Here is a 20,620-nt window from a genome sequence, read left to right on the forward strand (position 1 = left end):
GTACAATGTTCACCGAGAGCAGAGTGTACTAGTACTAACTGAACAACAAGAGAGTGTACAATGTTCACCGAGAGCAGAGTGTACTAGTACTAACTGAACAACAAGAGAGTGTACAATGTTCACCGAGAGCAGAGTGTACTAGTACTGACTGAACAACAAGAGAGTGTACAATGTTCACCGAGAGCAGAGTGTACTAGTACTAACTGAACAACAAGAGAGTGTACAATGTTCACCGAGAGCAGAGTGTACTAGTACTGAGTTAACAACAAGAGAGTGTACAGTGTTCACCGAGAGCAGAGTGTACTAGTACTGAGTTAACGACAAGAGAGTGTACAGTGTTCACCGAGAGCAGAGTGTACTAGTACTGACTGAACAACAAGAGAGTGTACAATGTTCACCGAGAGCAGAGTGTACTAGTACTGAGTTAACAACAAGAGAGTGTACATTGTTCACCGAGAGCAGAGTGTACTAGTACTGAGTTAACAACAAGAGAGTGTACATTGTTCACCGAGAGCAGAGTGTACTAGTACTGAGTTAACAACAAGAGAGTGTACAATGTTCACCGAGAGCAGAGTGTACTAGTACTGAGTTAACAACAAGAGAGTGTACAATGTTCACCGAGAGCAGAGTGTACTAGTACTAACTGAACAACAAGAGAGTGTACAATGTTCACCGAGAGCAGAGTGTACTAGTACTGACTGAACAACAAGAGAGTGTACAATGTTCACCGAGAGCAGAGTGTACTAGTACTAACTGAACAACAAGAGAGTGTACAATGTTCACCGAGAGCAGAGTGTACTAGTACTGACTGAACAACAAGAGAGTGTACAATGTTCACCGAGAGCAGAGTGTACTAGTACTGAGTTAACAACAAGAGAGTGTACAATGTTCACCGAGAGCAGAGTGTACTAGTACTGACTGAACAACAAGAGAGTGTACAATGTTCACCGAGAGCAGAGTGTACTAGTACTAACTGAACAACAAGAGAGTGTACAATGTTCACCGAGAGCAGAGTGTACTAGTACTGACTGAACAACAAGAGAGTGTACAATGTTCACCGAGAGCAGAGTGTACTAGTACTAACTGAACAACAAGAGAGTGTACAATGTTCACCGAGAGCAGAGTGTACTAGTACTGAGTTAACGACAAGAGAGTGTACAATGTTCACCGAGAGCAGAGTGTACTAGTACTGAGTTAACAACAAGAGAGTGTACAATGTTCACCGAGAGCAGAGTGTACTAGTACTGAGTTAACAACAAGAGAGTGTACAATGTTCACCGAGAGCAGAGTGTACTAGTACTGAGTTAACAACAAGAGAGTGTACAATGTTCACCGAGAGCAGAGTGTACTAGTACTGAGTTAACGACAAGAGAGTGTACAATGTTCACCGAGAGCAGAGTGTACTAGTACTGAGTGAACAACAAGAGAGTGTACAATGTTCACCGAGAGCAGAGTGTACTAGTACTGACTGAACAACAAGAGAGTGTACAATGTTCACCGAGAGCAGAGTGTACTAGTACTGACTGAACAACAAGAGAGTGTACAATGTTCACCGAGAGCAGAGTGTACTAGTACTGAGTGAACAACAAGAGAGTGTACAATGTTCACCGAGAGCAGAGTGTACTAGTACTGAGTTAACAACAAGAGAGTGTACAATGTTCACCGAGAGCAGAGTGTACTAGTACTAACTGAACAACAAGAGAGTGTACAATGTTCACCGAGAGCAGAGTGTACTAGTACTGAGTTAACAACAAGAGAGTGTACAATGTTCACCGAGAGCAGAGTGTACTAGTACTGACTGAACAACAAGAGAGTGTACAATGTTCACCGAGAGCAGAGTGTACTAGTACTAACTGAACAACAAGAGAGTGTACAATGTTCACCGAGAGCAGAGTGTACTAGTACTAACTGAACAACAAGAGAGTGTACAATGTTCACCGAGAGCAGAGTGTACTAGTACTGAGTTAACAACAAGAGAGTGTACAATGTTCACCGAGAGCAGAGTGTACTAGTACTGACTGAACAACAAGAGAGTGTACAATGTTCACCGAGAGCAGAGTGTACTAGTACTGAGTTAACAACAAGACAGTGTACAATGTTCACCAAAGCAGAGTGTACTAGTACTAACTGAACAACAAGAGAGCGTACAATGTTCACCGAGAGCAGAGTGTACTAGTACTGAGTTAACAACAAGAGAGTGTACAGTGTTCACCGAGAGCAGAGTGTACTAGTACTGAGTTAACAACAAGAGAGTGTACAGTGTTCACCGAGAGCAGAGTGTACTAGTACTGACTGAACAACAAGAGAGTGTACAGTGTTCACCGAGAGCAGAGTGTACTAGTACTGACTGAACAACAAGAGAGTGTACAATGTTCACCGAGAGCAGAGTGTACTAGTACTGAGTTAACAACAAGAGAGTGTACAGTGTTCACCGAGAGCAGAGTGTACTAGTACTAACTGAACAACAAGAGAGTGTACAATGTTCACCGAGAGCAGAGTGTACTAGTACTAACTGAACAACAAGAGAGTGTACAATGTTCACCGAGAGCAGAGTGTACTAGTACTGAGTTAACAACAAGACAGTGTACAATGTTCACCAAAGCAGAGTGTACTAGTACTAACTGAACAACAAGAGAGTGTACAATGTTCACCGAGAGCAGAGTGTACTAGTACTGAGTTAACAACAAGAGAGTGTACAATGTTCACCGAGAGCAGAGTGTACTAGTACTAACTGAACAACAAGAGAGTGTACAATGTTCACCGAGAGCAGAGTGTACTAGTACTGAGTTAACAACAAGAGAGTGTACAATGTTCACCGAGAGCAGAGTGTACTAGTACTGACTGAACAACAAGAGAGTGTACAATGTTCACCGAGAGCAGAGTGTACTAGTACTGAGTTAACAACAAGAGAGTGTACAATGTTCACCGAGAGCAGACTGTACTAGTACTGAGTTAACGACAAGAGAGTGTACAATGTTCACTGAGAGCAGAGTGTACTAGTACTAACTGAACAACAAGAGAGTGTACAATGTTCACCGAGAGCAGAGTGTACTAGTACTAACTGAACAACAAGAGAGTGTACAATGTTCACCGAGAGCAGACTGTACTAGTACTGAGTTAACAACAAGAGAGTGTACAATGTTCACTGAGAGCAGAGTGTACTAGTACTAACTGAACAACAAGAGAGTGTACAATGTTCACCAAAGCAGAGTGTACTAGTACTAACTGAACAACAAGAGAGTGTACAATGTTCACCGAGAGCAGAGTGTACTAGTACTGAGTTAACAACAAGACAGTGTACAATGTTCACCAAAGCAGAGTGTACTAGTACTAACTGAACAACAAGAGAGTGTACAATGTTCACCGAGAGCAGAGTGTACTAGTACTAACTGAACAACAAGAGAGTGTACAATGTTCACCGAGAGCAGAGTGTACTAGTACTAACTGAACAACAAGAGAGTGTACAATGTTCACCGAGAGCAGAGTGTACTAGTACTAACTGAACAACAAGAGAGTGTACAATGTTCACCGAGAGCAGAGTGTACTAGTACTGAGTTAACAACAAGAGAGTGTACAATGTTCACCAAAGCAGAGTGTACTAGTACTAACTGAACAACAAGAGAGTGTACAATGTTCACCGAGAGCAGAGTGTACTAGTACTAACTGAACAACAAGAGAGTGTACAATGTTCACCGAGAGCAGAGTGTACTAGTACTGAGTTAACAACAAGACAGTGTACAATGTTCACCAAAGCAGAGTGTACTAGTACTAACTGAACAACAAGAGAGTGTACAATGTTCACCGAGAGCAGAGTGTACTAGTACTGAGTTAACAACAAGAGAGTGTACAGTGTTCACCGAGAGCAGAGTGTACTAGTACTAACTGAACAACAAGAGAGTGTACAATGTTCACCGAGAGCAGAGTGTACTAGTACTAACTGAACAACAAGAGAGTGTACAATGTTCACCGAGAGCAGAGTGTACTAGTACTAACTGAACAACAAGAGAGTGTACAATGTTCACCGAGAGCAGAGTGTACTAGTACTGACTGAACAACAAGAGAGTGTACAATGTTCACCGAGAGCAGAGTGTACTAGTACTGACTGAACAACAAGAGAGTGTACAATGTTCACCGAGAGCAGAGTGTACTAGTACTGAGTTAACAACAAGAGAGTGTACAATGTTCACCGAGAGCAGAGTGTACTAGTACTGACTGAACAACAAGAGAGTGTACAATGTTCACCGAGAGCAGAGTGTACTAGTACTGACTGAACAACAAGAGAGTGTACAATGTTCACCGAGAGCAGAGTGTACTAGTACTGAGTTAACAACAAGAGAGTGTACAGTGTTCACCGAGAGCAGAGTGTACTAGTACTGACTGAACAACAAGAGAGTGTACAGTGTTCACCGAGAGCAGAGTGTACTAGTACTAACTGAACAACAAGAGAGTGTACAATGTTCACCGAGAGCAGAGTGTACTAGTACTGAGTTAACAACAAGAGAGTGTACAATGTTCACCGAGAGCAGAGTGTACTAGTACTGACTGAACAACAAGAGAGTGTACAATGTTCACCGAGAGCAGACTGTACTAGTACTGAGTTAACAACAAGAGAGTGTACAATGTTCACCGAGAGCAGAGTGTACTAGTACTGACTGAACAACAAGAGAGTGTACAATGTTCACCGAGAGCAGAGTGTACTAGTACTGAGTTAACAACAAGAGAGTGTACAATGTTCACCGAGAGCAGACTGTACTAGTACTGAGTTAACAACAAGAGAGTGTACAATGTTCACCGAGAGCAGAGTGTACTAGTACTGACTGAACAACAAGAGAGTGTACAATGTTCACCGAGAGCAGAGTGTACTAGTACTGAGTTAACAACAAGAGAGTGTACAATGTTCGCCGAGAGCAGAGTGTACTAGTACTGAGTTAACAACAAGAGAGCGTACATTGTTCACCGAGAGCAGAGTGTACTAGTACTGAGTTAACAACAAGAGAGTGTACAATGTTCACCGAGAGCAGAGTGTACTAGTACTAACTGAACAACAAGAGAGTGTACAATGTTCACCGAGAGCAGAGTGTACTAGTACTGAGTTAACAACAAGAGAGTGTACAATGTTCACCGAGAGCAGAGTGTACTAGTACTAACTGAACAACAAGAGAGTGTACAATGTTCACCGAGAGCAGAGTGTACTAGTACTGAGTTAACAACAAGAGAGTGTACAATGTTCACCGAGAGCAGAGTGTACTAGTACTGACTGAACAACAAGAGAGTGTACAGTGTTCACCGAGAGCAGAGTGTACTAGTACTGACTGAACAACAAGAGAGTGTACAATGTTCACCGAGAGCAGAGTGTACTAGTACTGAGTTAACAACAAGAGAGTGTACAATGTTCACCGAGAGCAGAGTGTACTAGTACTGAGTTAACAACAAGAGAGTGTACAATGTTCACCGAGAGCAGAGTGTACTAGTACTGAGTTAACAACAAGAGAGTGTACAATGTTCACCGAGAGCAGAGTGTACTAGTACTAACTGAACAACAAGAGAGTGTACAATGTTCACCGAGAGCAGAGTGTACTAGTACTGAGTTAACAACAAGAGAGTGTACAATGTTCACCGAGAGCAGAGTGTACTAGTACTGACTGAACAACAAGAGAGTGTACAATGTTCACCGAGAGCAGAGTGTACTAGTACTAACCGAACAACAAGAGAGTGTACAATGTTCACCGAGAGCAGAGTGTACTACTACTGAGTTAACAACAAGAGAGTGTACAGTGTTCACCGAGAGCAGAGTGTACTAGCACTAACTGAACAACAAGAGAGTGTACAATGTTCACCGAGAGCAGAGTGTACTAGTACTGAGTTAACAACAAGAGAGTGTACAATGTTCACCGAGAGCAGAGTGTACTAGTACTGACTGAACAACAAGAGAGTGTACAATGTTCACCGAGAGCAGAGTGTACTAGTACTAACTGAACAACAAGAGAGTGTACAATGTTCACCGAGAGCAGAGCATACTAGTACTGACTGAACAACAAGAGAGTGTACAATGTTCACCGAGAGCAGAGTGTACTACTACTGAGTTAACAACAAGAGAGTGTACAGTGTTCACCGAGAGCAGAGTGTACTAGTACTAACTGAACAACAAGAGAGTGTACAATGTTCACCGAGAGCAGAGTGTACTAGTACTGAGTTAACAACAAGAGAGTGTACAATGTTCACCGAGAGCAGAGTGTACTAGTACTAACTGAACAACAAGAGAGTGTACAATGTTCACCGAGAGCAGAGTGTACTAGTACTGAGTTAACAACAAGAGAGTGTACAATGTTCACCGAGAGCAGAGTGTACTAGTACTGACTGAACAACAAGAGAGTGTACAATGTTCACCGAGAGCAGAGTGTACTAGTACTAACCGAACAACAAGAGAGTGTACAATGTTCACCGAGAGCAGAGTGTACTACTACTGAGTTAACAACAAGAGAGTGTACAGTGTTCACCGAGAGCAGAGTGTACTAGTACTAACTGAACAACAAGAGAGTGTACAATGTTCACCGAGAGCAGAGTGTACTAGTACTGAGTTAACAACAAGAGAGTGTACAATGTTCACCGAGAGCAGAGTGTACTAGTACTGACTGAACAACAAGAGAGTGTACAATGTTCACCGAGAGCAGAGTGTACTAGTACTAACTGAACAACAAGAGAGTGTACAATGTTCACCGAGAGCAGAGTGTACTAGTACTGAGTTAACAACAAGAGAGTGTACAGTGTTCACCGAGAGCAGAGTGTACTAGTACTGACTGAACAACAAGAGAGTGTACAGTGTTCACCGAGAGCAGAGTGTACTAGTACTAACTGAACAACAAGAGAGTGTACAGTGTTCACCGAGAGCAGAGTGTACTAGTACTAACTGAACAACAAGAGAGTGTACAGTGTTCACCGAGAGCAGAGTGTACTAGTACTAACTGAACAACAAGAGAGCGTACAATGTTCACCGAGAGCAGAGTGTACTAGTACTGAGTTAACAACAAGAGAGTGTACAATGTTCACCGAGAGCAGAGTGTACCAGTACTGACTGAACAACAAGAGAGTGTACAATGTTCACCGAGAGCAGAGTGTACTAGTACTAACTGAACAACAAGAGAGTGTACAATGTTCACCGAGAGCAGAGTGTACTAGTACTAACTGAACAACAAGAGAGTGTACAATGTTCACCGAGAGCAGAGCATACTAGTACTGACTGAACAACAAGAGAGTGTACAATGTTCACCGAGAGCAGAGTGTACTAGTACTGACTGAACAACAAGAGAGTGTACAATGTTCACCGAGAGCAGAGTGTACTAGTACTAACTGAACAACAAGAGAGTGTACAATGTTCACCGAGAGCAGAGTGTACTAGTACTGAGTTAACAACAAGAGAGTGTACAATGTTCACCGAGAGCAGAGTGTACTAGTACTAACTGAACAACAAGAGAGTGTACAATGTTCACCGAGAGCAGAGTGTACTAGTACTGAGTTAACAACAAGAGAGTGTACAATGTTCACCGAGAGCAGAGTGTACTAGTACTGACTGAACAACAAGAGAGTGTACAGTGTTCACCGAGAGCAGAGTGTACTAGTACTGAGTTAACAACAAGAGAGTGTACAGTGTTCACCGAGAGCAGAGTGTACTAGTACTAACTGAACAACAAGAGAGTGTACAATGTTCACCGAGAGCAGAGTGTACTAGTACTAACTGAACAACAAGAGAGTGTACAATGTTCACCGAGAGCAGAGTGTACTAGTACTGAGTTAACAACAAGAGAGTGTACAATGTTCACCGAGAGCAGAGTGTACTAGTACTGAGTTAACAACAAGAGAGTGTACAATGTTCACCGAGAGCAGAGTGTACTAGTACTGAGTTAACAACAAGAGAGTGTACAATGTTCACCGAGAGCAGAGTGTACTAGTACTAACTGAACAACAAGAGAGTGTACAATGTTCACCGAGAGCAGAGTGTACTAGTACTGACTGAACAACAAGAGAGTGTACAATGTTCACCGAGAGCAGAGTGTACTAGTACTGAGTTAACAACAAGAGAGTGTACAATGTTCACCGAGAGCAGAGTGTACTAGTACTAACTGAACAACAAGAGAGTGTACAATGTTCACCGAGAGCAGAGTGTACTAGTACTGACTGAACAACAAGAGAGTGTACAATGTTCACCGAGAGCAGAGCATACTAGTACTGACTGAACAACAAGAGAGTGTACAATGTTCACCGAGAGCAGAGTGTACTAGTACTGAGTTAACAACAAGAGAGTGTACAATGTTCACCGAGAGGAGAGTGTACTAGTACTGAGTTAACAACAAGAGAGTGTACAATGTTCACCGAGAGCAGAGTGTACTAGTACTAACTGAACAACAAGAGAGTGTACAATGTTCACCGAGAGCAGAGTGTACTAGTACTGAGTTAACAACAAGAGAGTGTACAATGTTCACCGAGAGCAGAGTGTACTAGTACTGACTGAACAACAAGAGAGTGTACAATGTTCACCGAGAGCAGAGTGTACTAGTACTGAGTTAACAACAAGAGAGTGTACAATGTTCACCGAGAGCAGAGTGTACTAGTACTAACTGAACAACAAGAGAGTGTACAATGTTCACCGAGAGCAGAGTGTACTAGTACTGAGTTAACAACAAGAGAGTGTACAGTGTTCACCGAGAGCAGAGTGTACTAGTACTAACTGAACAACAAGAGAGTGTACAATGTTCACCGAGAGCAGAGTGTACTAGTACTGAGTTAACAACAAGAGAGTGTACAATGTTCACCGAGAGCAGAGTGTACTAGTACTGACTGAACAACAAGAGAGTGTACAATGTTCACCGAGAGCAGAGTGTACTAGTACTGACTGAACAACAAGAGAGTGTACAATGTTCACCGAGAGCAGAGTGTACTAGTACTGAGTTAACAACAAGAGAGTGTACAATGTTCACCGAGAGCAGAGTGTACTAGTACTAACTGAACAACAAGAGAGTGTACAATGTTCACCGAGAGCAGAGTGTACTAGTACTAACTGAACAACAAGAGAGTGTACAATGTTCACCGAGAGCAGAGTGTACTAGTACTGAGTTAACAACAAGAGAGTGTACAATGTTCACCGAGAGCAGAGTGTACTAGTACTGAGTTAACAACAAGAGAGTGTACAATGTTCACCGAGAGCAGAGTGTACTAGTACTGACTGAACAACAAGAGAGTGTACAGTGTTCACCGAGAGCAGAGTGTACTAGTACTGAGTTAACAACAAGAGAGTGTACAATGTTCACCGAGAGCAGAGTGTACTAGTACTGAGTTAACAACAAGAGAGTGTACAGTGTTCACCGAGAGCAGAGTGTACTAGTACTGAGTTAACAACAAGAGAGTGTACAATGTTCACCGAGAGCAGAGTGTACTAGTACTGAGTTAACAACAAGAGAGTGTACAATGTTCACCGAGAGCAGAGTGTACTAGTACTGAGTTAACAACAAGAGAGTGTACAATGTTCACCGAGAGCAGAGTGTACTAGTACTGACTGAACAACAAGAGAGTGTACAATGTTCACCGAGAGCAGAGTGTACTAGTACTGAGTTAACAACAAGAGAGTGTACAATGTTCACCGAGAGCAGAGTGTACTAGTACTGACTGAACAACAAGAGAGTGTACAATGTTCACCGAGAGCAGAGTGTACTAGTACTGACTGAACAACAAGAGAGTGTACAATGTTCACCGAGAGCAGAGTGTACTAGTACTGAGTTAACAACAAGAGAGTGTACAATGTTCACCGAGAGCAGAGCATACTAGTACTGACTGAACAACAAGAGAGTGTACAATGTTCACCGAGAGCAGAGTGTACTAGTACTGAGTTAACAACAAGAGAGTGTACAGTGTTCACCGAGAGCAGAGTGTACTAGTACTGAGTTAACAACAAGAGAGTGTACAATGTTCACCGAGAGCAGAGTGTACTAGTACTGAGTTAACAACAAGACAGTGTACAATGTTCACCGAGAGCAGAGTGTACTAGTACTGACTGAACAACAAGAGAGTGTACAATGTTCACCGAGAGCAGAGTGTACTAGTACTGAGTTAACAACAAGAGAGTGTACAATGTTCACCGAGAGCAGAGCATACTAGTACTGACTGAACAACAAGAGAGTGTACAATGTTCACCGAGAGCAGAGTGTACTAGTACTAACTGAACAACAAGAGAGTGTACAATGTTCACCGAGAGCAGAGCATACTAGTACTGACTGAACAACAAGAGAGTGTACAATGTTCACCGAGAGCAGAGCATACTAGTACTGACTGAACAACAAGAGAGTGTACAATGTTCACTGAGAGCAGAGTGTACTAGTACTAACTGAACAACAAGAGAGTGTACAATGTTCACCGAGAGCAGAGTGTACTAGTACTGAGTTAACAACAAGAGAGTGTACAGTGTTCACCGAGAGCAGAGTGTACTAGTACTAACTGAACAACAAGAGAGCGTACAATGTTCACCGAGAGCAGAGTGTACTAGTACTGACTGAACAACAAGAGAGTGTACAGTGTTCACCGAGAGCAGAGTGTACTAGTACTGAGTTAACAACAAGAGAGTGTACAGTGTTCACCGAGAGCAGAGTGTACTAGTACTGACTGAACAACAAGAGAGTGTACAATGTTCACCGAGAGCAGAGTGTACTAGTACTGACTGAACAACAAGAGAGTGTACAGTGTTCACCGAGAGCAGAGTGTACTAGTACTGAGTTAACAACAAGAGAGTGTACAATGTTCACCGAGAGCAGAGTGTACTAGTACTGAGTTAACAACAAGAGAGTGTACAATGTTCACCGAGAGCAGAGTGTACTAGTACTGAGTTAACGACAAGAGAGTGTACAATGTTCACCGAGAGCAGAGTGTACTAGTACTGAGTTAACAACAAGAGAGTGTACAGTGTTCACCGAGAGCAGAGTGTACTAGTACTGACTGAACAACAAGAGAGTGTACAGTGTTCACCGAGAGCAGAGTGTACTAGTACTGAGTTAACAACAAGAGAGTGTACAGTGTTCACCGAGAGCAGAGTGTACTAGTACTGAGTTAACAACAAGAGAGTGTACAATGTTCACCGAGAGCAGAGTGTACTAGTACTGAGTTAACAACAAGAGAGTGTACAATGTTCACCGAGAGCAGAGTGTACTAGTACTGAGTTAACAACAAGAGAGTGTACAATGTTCACCGAGAGCAGAGTGTACTAGTACTGAGTTAACAACAAGAGAGTGTACAATGTTCACCGAGAGCAGAGTGTACTAGTACTGAGTTAACAACAAGAGAGTGTACAATGTTCACCGAGAGCAGAGTGTACTAGTACTGACTGAACAACAAGAGAGTGTACAATGTTCACCGAGAGCAGAGTGTACTAGTACTGAGTTAACAACAAGAGAGTGTACAGTGTTCACCGAGAGCAGAGTGTACTAGTACTGACTGAACAACAAGAGAGTGTACAATGTTCACCGAGAGCAGAGTGTACTAGTACTGAGTTAACAACAAGAGAGTGTACAGTGTTCACCGAGAGCAGAGTGTACTAGTACTGAGTTAACAACAAGAGAGTGTACAATGTTCACCGAGAGCAGAGTGTACTAGTACTGAGTTAACAACAAGACAGTGTACAATGTTCACCGAGAGCAGAGTGTACTAGTACTAACTGAACAACAAGAGAGCGTACAATGTTCACCGAGAGCAGAGTGTACTAGTACTAACTGAACAACAAGAGAGTGTACAATGTTCACCGAGAGCAGAGTGTACTAGTACTAACTGAACAACAAGAGAGCGTACAATGTTCACCGAGAGCAGAGTGTACTAGTACTGAGTTAACAACAAGAGAGTGTACAATGTTCACCGAGAGCAGAGTGTACTAGTACTGACTGAACAACAAGAGAGTGTACAATGTTCACCGAGAGCAGAGTGTACTAGTACTGAGTTAACAACAAGAGAGTGTACAATGTTCACCGAGAGCAGAGTGTACTAGTACTGACTGAACAACAAGAGAGTGTACAATGTTCACCGAGAGCAGAGTGTACTAGTACTGACTGAACAACAAGAGAGTGTACAATGTTCACCGAGAGCAGAGTGTACTAGTACTGAGTTAACAACAAGAGAGTGTACAATGTTCACCGAGAGCAGAGTGTACTAGTACTAACTGAACAACAAGAGAGTGTACAATGTTCACCGAGAGCAGAGTGTACTAGTACTGACTGAACAACAAGAGAGTGTACAATGTTCACCGAGAGCAGAGTGTACTAGTACTGACTGAACAACAAGAGAGTGTACAATGTTCACCGAGAGCAGAGTGTACTAGTACTGAGTTAACAACAAGAGAGCGTACAATGTTCACCGAGAGCAGAGTGTACTAGTACTAACTGAACAACAAGAGAGTGTACAATGTTCACCGAGAGCAGAGTGTACTAGTACTGACTGAACAACAAGAGAGTGTACAGTGTTCACCGAGAGCAGAGTGTACTAGTACTGAGTTAACAACAAGAGAGTGTACAATGTTCACCGAGAGCAGAGTGTACTAGTACTAACTGAACAACAAGAGAGTGTACAATGTTCACCGAGAGCAGAGTGTACTAGTACTGACTGAACAACAAGAGAGTGTACAATGTTCACCGAGAGCAGAGTGTACTAGTACTGAGTTAACAACAAGAGAGTGTACAATGTTCACCGAGAGCAGAGTGTACTAGTACTGAGTTAACAACAAGAGAGTGTACAATGTTCATCTAGAGCAGAGTGTACTAGTACTGAGTTAACAACAAGAGAGTGTACAATGTTCATCTAGAGCAGAGTGTACTAGTACTGAGTTAACAACAAGAGAGTGTACAATGTTCATCTAGAGCAGAGTGTACTAGTACTGAGTTAACAACAAGAGAGTGTACAATGTTCATCTAGAGCAGAGTGTACTAGTACTGAGTTAACAACAAGAGAGTGTACAATGTTCACCGAGAGCAGAGTGTACTAGTACTGAGTTAACAACAAGAGAGTGTACAATGTTCACCGAGAGCAGAGTGTACTAGTACTGAGTTAACAACAAGAGAGTGTACAATGTTCACCGAGAGCAGAGTGTACTAGTACTGACTGAACAACAAGAGAGTGTACAATGTTCACCGAGAGCAGAGTGTACTAGTACTGAGTTAACAACAAGAGAGTGTACAATGTTCACCGAGAGCAGAGTGTACTAGTACTAACTGAACAACAAGAGAGTGTACAATGTTCACCGAGAGCAGAGTGTACTAGTACTGACTGAACAACAAGAGAGCGTACAGTGTTCACCGAGAGCAGAGTGTACTAGTACTGAGTTAACAACAAGAGAGTGTACAATGTTCACCGAGAGCAGAGTGTACTAGTACTGACTGAACAACAAGAGAGTGTACAATGTTCACCGAGAGCAGAGTGTACTAGTACTAACTGAACAACAAGAGAGTGTACAATGTTCACCGAGAGCAGAGTGTACTAGTACTGAGTTAACAACAAGAGAGTGTACAGTGTTCACCGAGAGCAGAGTGTACTAGTACTAACTGAACAACAAGAGAGTGTACAATGTTCACCGAGAGCAGAGTGTACTAGTACTGACTGAACAACAAGAGAGTGTACAATGTTCACCGAGAGCAGAGTGTACTAGTACTAACTGAACAACAAGAGAGTGTACAATGTTCACCGAGAGCAGAGTGTACTAGTACTAACTGAACAACAAGAGAGTGTACAATATTCACCGAGAGCAGAGTGTACTAGTACTAACTGAACAACAAGAGAGTGTACAATGTTCACCGAGAGCAGAGTGTACTAGTACTGAGTTAACAACAAGAGAGTGTACAATGTTCACCGAGAGCAGAGTGTACTAGTACTGACTGAACAACAAGAGAGTGTACAATGTTCACCGAGAGCAGAGTGTACTAGTACTAACTGAACAACAAGAGAGTGTACAATGTTCACCGAGAGCAGAGTGTACTAGTACTAACTGAACAACAAGAGAGTGTACAATGTTCACCGAGAGCAGAGTGTACTAGTACTGACTGAACAACAAGAGAGTGTACAGTGTTCACCGAGAGCAGAGTGTACTAGTACTAACTGAACAACAAGAGAGCGTACAATGTTCACCGAGAGCAGAGTGTACTAGTACTGACTGAACAACAAGAGAGTGTACAGTGTTCACCGAGAGCAGAGTGTACTAGTACTGAGTTAACAACAAGAGAGTGTACAATGTTCACCGAGAGCAGAGTGTACTAGTACTAACTGAACAACAAGAGAGTGTACAGTGTTCACCGAGAGCAGAGTGTACTAGTACTAACTGAACAACAAGAGAGTGTACAATGTTCACCGAGAGCAGAGTGTACTAGTACTAACTGAACAACAAGAGAGTGTACAATGTTCACCGAGAGCAGAGTGTACTAGTACTGAGTTAACAACAAGAGAGTGTACAGTGTTCACCGAGAGCAGAGTGTACTAGTACTAACTGAACAACAAGAGAGTGTACAATGTTCACCGAGAGCAGAGTGTACTAGTACTGACTGAACAACAAGAGAGTGTACAATGTTCACCGAGAGCAGAGTGTACTAGTACTGACTGAACAACAAGAGAGTGTACAATGTTCACCGAGAGCAGAGTGTACTAGTACTAACTGAACAACAAGAGAGTGTACAATGTTCACCGAGAGCAGAGTGTACTAGTACTAACTGAACAACAAGAGAGTGTACAATATTCACCGAGAGCAGAGTGTACTAGTACTGACTGAACAACAAGAGAGTGTACAATGTTCACCGAGAGCAGAGTGTACTAGTACTGACTGAACAACAAGAGAGTGTACAATGTTCACCGAGAGCAGAGTGTACTAGTACTGACTGAACAACAAGAGAGTGTACAGTGTTCACCGAGAGCAGAGTGTACTAGTACTGAGTTAACAACAAGAGAGTGTACAATGTTCACCGAGAGCAGAGTGTACTAGTACTGAGTTAACAACAAGAGAGTGTACAATGTTCACCGAGAGCAGAGTGTACTAGTACTGAGTTAACAACAAGAGAGTGTACAATGTTCACCGAGAGCAGAGTGTACTAGTACTGAGTTAACAACAAGAGAGTGTACAATGTTCACCGAGAGCAGAGTGTACTAGTACTAACTGAACAACAAGAGAGTGTACAATGTTCACCGAGAGCAGAGTGTACTAGTACTGAGTTAACAACAAGAGAGTGTACAATGTTCACCGAGAGCAGAGTGTACTAGTACTGACTGAACAACAAGAGAGTGTACAGTGTTCACCGAGAGCAGAGTGTACTAGTACTGAGTTAACAACAAGAGAGTGTACAGTGTTCACCGAGAGCAGAGTGTACTAGTACTGACTGAACAACAAGAGAGTGTACAGTGTTCACCGAGAGCAGAGTGTACTAGTACTGAGTTAACAACAAGAGAGTGTACAATGTTCACCGAGAGCAGAGTGTACTAGTACTGACTGAACAACAAGAGAGTGTACAGTGTTCACCGAGAGCAGAGTGTACTAGTACTAACTGAACAACAAGAGAGTGTACAATGTTCACCGAGAGCAGAGTGTACTAGTACTGAGTTAACAACAAGAGAGTGTACAATGTTCACCGAGAGCAGAGTGTACTAGTACTGAGTTAACAACAAGAGAGTGTACAATGTTCACCGAGAGCAGAGTGTACTAGTACTGAGTTAACAACAAGAGAGTGTACAGTGTTCACCGAGAGCAGAGTGTACTAGTACTGAGTTAACAACAAGAGAGTGTACAATGTTCACCGAGAGCAGAGTGTACTAGTACTGAGTTAACAACAAGAGAGTGTACAATGTTCACCGAGAGCAGAGTGTACTAGTACTGACTGAACAACAAGAGAGTGTACAATGTTCACCGAGAGCAGAGTGTACTAGTACTGAGTTAACAACAAGAGAGTGTACAGTGTTCACCGAGAGCAGAGTGTACTAGTACTGAGTTAACAACAAGAGAGTGTACAATGTTCACCGAGAGCAGAGTGTACTAGTACTGAGTTAACAACAAGAGAGTGTACAGTGTTCACCGAGAGCAGAGTGTACTAGTACTGAGTTAACAACAAGAGAGTGTACAATGTTCACCGAGAGCAGAGTGTACTAGTACTAACTGAACAACAAGAGAGTGTACAGTGTTCACCGAGAGCAGAGTGTACTAGTACTGAGTTAACAACAAGAGAGTGTACAATGTTCACCGAGAGCAGAGTGTACTAGTACTGAGTTAACAACAAGAGAGTGTACAATGTTCACAGAGAGCAGAGTGTACTAGTACTGAGTTAACAACAAGAGAGTGTACAATGTTCACCGAGAGCAGAGTGTACTAGTACTAACTGAACAACAAGAGAGTGTACAATGTTCACCGAGAGCAGAGTGTACTAGTACTGACTGAACAACAAGAGAGTGTACATTGTTCACCGAGAGCAGAGTGTACTAGTACTGAGTTAACAACAAGAGAGTGTACAATGTTCACCGAGAGCAGAGTGTACTAGTACTGAGTTAACAACAAGAGAGTGTACAATGTTCACCGAGAGCAGAGTGTACTAGTACTAACTGAACAACAAGAGAGTGTACAATGTTCACCGAGAGCAGAGTGTACTAGTACTAACTGAACAACAAGAGAGTGTACAATGTTCACCGAGAGCAGAGTGTACTAGTACTGACTGAACAACAAGAGAGTGTACAGTGTTCACCGAGAGCAGAGTGTACTAGTACTGAGTTAACAACAAGAGAGTGTACAATGTTCACCGAGAGCAGAGTGTACTAGTACTAACTGAACAACAAGAGAGTGTACATTGTTCACCGAGAGCAGAGTGTACTAGTACTGACTGAACAACAAGAGAGTGTACATTGTTCACCGAGAGCAGAGTGTACTAGTACTGACTGAACAACAAGAGAGTGTACATTGTTCACCGAGAGCAGAGTGTACTAGTACTGACTGAACAACAAGAGAGTGTACATTGTTCACCGAGAGCAGAGTGTACTAGTACTCAGTTAACAACAAGAGAGTGTACAATGTTCACCGAGAGCAGAGTGTACTAGTACTGAGTTAACAACAAGAGAGTGTACAATGTTCACCGAGAGCAGAGTGTACTAGTACTAACTGAACAACAAGAGAGTGTACAATGTTCACCGAGAGCAGAGTGTACTAGTACTAACTGAACAACAAGAGAGTGTACAATGTTCACCGAGAGCAGAGTGTACTAGTACTGACTGAACAACAAGAGAGTGTACAATGTTCACCGAGAGCAGAGTGTACTAGTACTAACTGAACAACAAGAGAGTGTACAATGTTCACCGAGAGCAGAGTGTACTAGTACTGACTGAACAACAAGAGAGTGTACAATGTTCACCGAGAGCAGAGTGTACTAGTACTGAGTTAACAACAAGAGAGTGTACAATGTTCACCGAGAGCAGAGTGTACTAGTACTGAGTTAACAACAAGAGAGCGTACAATGTTCACCGAGAGCAGAGTGTACTAGTACTAACTGAACAACAAGAGAGTGTACAATGTTCACCGAGAGCAGAGTGTACTAGTACTGAGTTAACAACAAGAGAGTGTACAATGTTCACCGAGAGCAGAGTGTACTAGTACTAACTGAACAACAAGAGAGCGTACAATGTTCACCGAGAGCAGAGTGTACTAGTACTAACTGAACAACAAGAGAGTGTACAATGTTCACCGAGAGCAGAGTGTACTAGTACTGACTGAACAACAAGAGAGTGTACAATGTTCACCGAGAGCAGAGTGTACTAGTACTGAGTTAACAACAAGAGAGTGTACAATGTTCACCGAGAGCAGAGTGTACTAGTACTAACTGAACAACAAGAGAGCGTACAATGTTCACCGAGAGCAGAGTGTACTAGTACTGAGTTAACAACAAGAGAGTGTACAATGTTCACCGAGAGCAGAGTGTACTAGTACTAACTGAACAACAAGAGAGTGTACAATGTTCACCGAGAGCAGAGTGTACTAGTACTGACTGAACAACAAGAGAGTGTACAATGTTCACCGAGAGCAGAGTGTACTAGTACTGACTGAACAACAAGAGAGTGTACAATGTTCACCGAGAGCAGAGTGTACTAGTACTGAGTTAACAACAAGAGAGTGTACAATGTTCACCGAGAGCAGAGTGTACTAGTACTGAGTTAACAACAAGAGAGTGTACAATGTTCACCGAGAGCAGAGTGTACTAGTACTAACCGAACAACAAGAGAGTGTACAATGTTCACCGAGAGCAGAGTGTACTAGTACTGACTGAACAACAAGAGAGTGTACAATGTTCACCGAGAGCAGAGTGTACTAGTACTGACTGAACAACAAGAGAGTGTACAATGTTCACCGAGAGCAGAGTGTACTAGTACTGAGTTAACAACAAGAGAGTGTACAATGTTCACCGAGAGCAGAGTGTACTAGTACTGAGTTAACAACAAGAGAGTGTACAGTGTTCACCGAGAGCAGAGTGTACTAGTACTAACTGAACAACAAGAGAGTGTACAATGTTCACCGAGAGCAGAGTGTACTAGTACTGACTGAACAACAAGAGAGCGTACAGTGTTCACCGAGAGCAGAGTGTACTAGTACTGAGTTAACAACAAGAGAGTGTACAATGTTCACCGAGAGCAGAGTGTACCAGTACTGAGTTAACAACAAGAGAGTGTACAATGTTCACCGAGAGCAGAGTGTACTAGTACTAACTGAACAACAAGAGAGTGTACAGTGTTCACCGAGAGCAGAGTGTACTAGTACTGAGTTAACAACAAGAGAGTGTACAATGTTCACCGAGAGCAGAGTGTACTAGTACTGAGTTAACAACAAGAGAGTGTACAATGTTCACCGAGAGCAGAGTGTACTAGTACTGACTGAACAACAAGAGACTGTACAGTGTTCACCGAGAGCAGAGTGTACTAGTACTAACTGAACAACAAGAGAGTGTACAATGTTCACCGAGAGCAGAGTGTACTAGTACTGAGTTAACAACAAGAGAGTGTACAGTGTTCACCGAGAGCAGAGTGTACTAGTACTGAGTTAACAACAAGAGAGTGTACAATGTTCACCGAGAGCAGAGTGTACTAGTACTGAGTTAACAACAAGAGAGTGTACAGTGTTCACCGAGAGCAGAGTGTACTAGTACTGACTGAACAACAAGAGAGTGTACAATGTTTACCGAGAGCAGAGTGTACTAGTACTGAGTTAACAACAAGAGAGCGTACAATGTTCACCGAGAGCAGAGTGTACTAGTACTGACTGAACAACAAGAGAGTGTACAATGTTCACCGAGAGCAGAGTGTACTAGTACTAACTGAACAACAAGAGAGTGTACAGTGTTCACCGAGAGCAGAGTGTACTAGTACTAACTGAACAACAAGAGAGTGTACAATGTTCACCGAGAGCAGAGTGTACTAGTACTGAGTTAACAACAAGAGAGTGTACAATGTTCACCGAGAGCAGAGTGTACTAGTACTGAGTTAACAACAAGAGAGTGTACAATGTTCACCGAGAGCAGAGTGTACTAGTACTGAGTTAACAACAAGAGAGTGTACAATGTTCACCGAGAGCAGAGTGTACTAGTACTGAGTTAACAACAAGAGAGTGTACAATGTTCACCGAGAGCAGAGTGTACTAGTACTGAGTTAACAACAAGAGAGTGTACAATGTTCACCGAGAGCAGAGTGTACTAGTACTGACTGAACAACAAGAGAGTGTACAATGTTCACCGAGAGCAGAGTGTACTAGTACTGAGTTAACAACAAGAGAGTGTACAGTGTTCACCGAGAGCAGAGTGTACTAGTACTAACTGAACAACAAGAGAGTGTACAATGTTCACCGAGAGCAGAGTGTACTAGTACTAACTGAACAACAAGAGAGTGTACAATGTTCACCGAGAGCAGAGTGTACTAGTACTGACTGAACAACAAGAGAGTGTACAGTGTTCACCGAGAGCAGAGTGTACTAGTACTGACTGAACAACAAGAGAGTGTACAATGTTCACCGAGAGCAGAGTGTACTAGTACTGACTGAACAACAAGAGAGTGTACAATGTTCACCGAGAGCAGAGTGTACTAGTACTGAGTTAACAACAAGAGAGTGTACAATGTTCACCGAGAGCAGAGTGTACTAGTACTAACTGAACAACAAGAGAGTGTACAATGTTCACCGAGAGCAGAGTGTACTAGTACTGAGTTAACAACAAGAGAGTGTACAGTGTTCACCGAGAGCAGAGTGTACTAGTACTGACTGAACAACAAGAGAGTGTACAATGTTCACCGAGAGCAGAGTGTACTAGTACTGACTGAACAACAAGAGAGTGTACAATGTTCACCGAGAGCAGAGTGTACTAGTACTGACTGAACAACAAGAGAGTGTACAATGTTCACCGAGAGCAGAGTGTACTAGTACTAACTGAACAACAAGAGAGTGTACAGTGTTCACCGAGAGCAGAGTGTACTAGTACTGAGTTAACAACAAGAGAGTGTACAATGTTCACCGAGAGCAGAGTGTACTAGTACTGAGTTAACAACAAGAGAGTGTACAATGTTCACCGAGAGCAGAGTGTACTAGTACTGAGTTAACAACAAGAGAGTG

The sequence above is a fragment of the Anabrus simplex genome, chromosome 2 (genome assembly GCF_040414725.1).
Source record: "Anabrus simplex isolate iqAnaSimp1 chromosome 2, ASM4041472v1, whole genome shotgun sequence".
NCBI classification, from domain to species: domain Eukaryota; kingdom Metazoa; phylum Arthropoda; class Insecta; order Orthoptera; family Tettigoniidae; genus Anabrus; species Anabrus simplex.